Source organism: Galeopterus variegatus, unplaced genomic scaffold, assembly GCF_000696425.1.
Source record: "Galeopterus variegatus unplaced genomic scaffold, G_variegatus-3.0.2 Scaffold16196, whole genome shotgun sequence".
Taxonomy (NCBI): Eukaryota; Metazoa; Chordata; class Mammalia; order Dermoptera; family Cynocephalidae; genus Galeopterus; species Galeopterus variegatus.
The window spans coordinates 10438-11388 of record NW_007742307.1 but is presented as its reverse complement, the minus strand read 5'-3'; positions in this window follow the sequence as shown (position 1 = coordinate 11388).

Sequence of the window (951 nt, the reverse complement as noted above, 5' to 3'; positions counted from 1 at the left end):
TTGCAGTTAGATCTGTAGTAGTCGCTTCTTCCTGTTTCAGTGGCTTGCTATGCTCATATCTAAAAAAACCCAAAAAGTAAGCAGTCACCGTCTAACTACATATATTCCTCATACTGTCCTTGGATTCCTCTCAAACTTTAATGTGCATATGAATAACCTGGTAAATTGTTTAAAAGGCAGATATCTAATTTGAAAGTCTGGAGTGAGCCCATGACTCTGCATGTCTATAGGAAGCTTCTATGAGATGCCTTACCCTGCTTGGTCCTTGAATAACAAGGCCATAGACCAGGGGTCAGCAAACTTTAAAGGGCCAAATACATAAATATTTTGGGCGTTTCAGGTCATGCAAAGTCAAAACTACTCAAGTCTGCAGTTCTAGGGCAAAAGCAGCCATAGGTATTACTTAGATGAATATGCATGGCTGTGTTCCAATAAAAAATGCAGCCTTCGGCCAGGTTTGGCCTGCAGGCCACCCACTCCTGCTGTAGACCATTTATTATTCTTCAAATTCCACTCTAATCAGGAGTTAAGATAGTTGATAACCTACAGTTCCCATTGTATCTCTGCTAAAAAGACTGTGCAGCCAAAGCGACTGATTAAGCAAGGCCGACACTCAAATTCAACAAGTGGACCTATGGAACATTTTGCTGACATATAAATTAAAATGCTGCCAATATTACAAGGTAGAGACAGTATTTACAAAACAATATGTATTTTCTCTTTCTATATCCATCCATTCACTAATTACTTCCCTTTCCAAATTTTTGCCCCTATGCATTCTCTCCTTCCTTTCCATCTGTACATCATTAAACCACATCTTCAAATACAGGGAAAAAATCCTCTATTTCCTTCAAAAAGCAACTTTCTTTTTTTTTTTTTGTCTTTTTCCGTGTCCGGCATCGGATCGCAACCCTCAGTGTCGCGCCCGTACCGGACCAGGACCGGCAACGG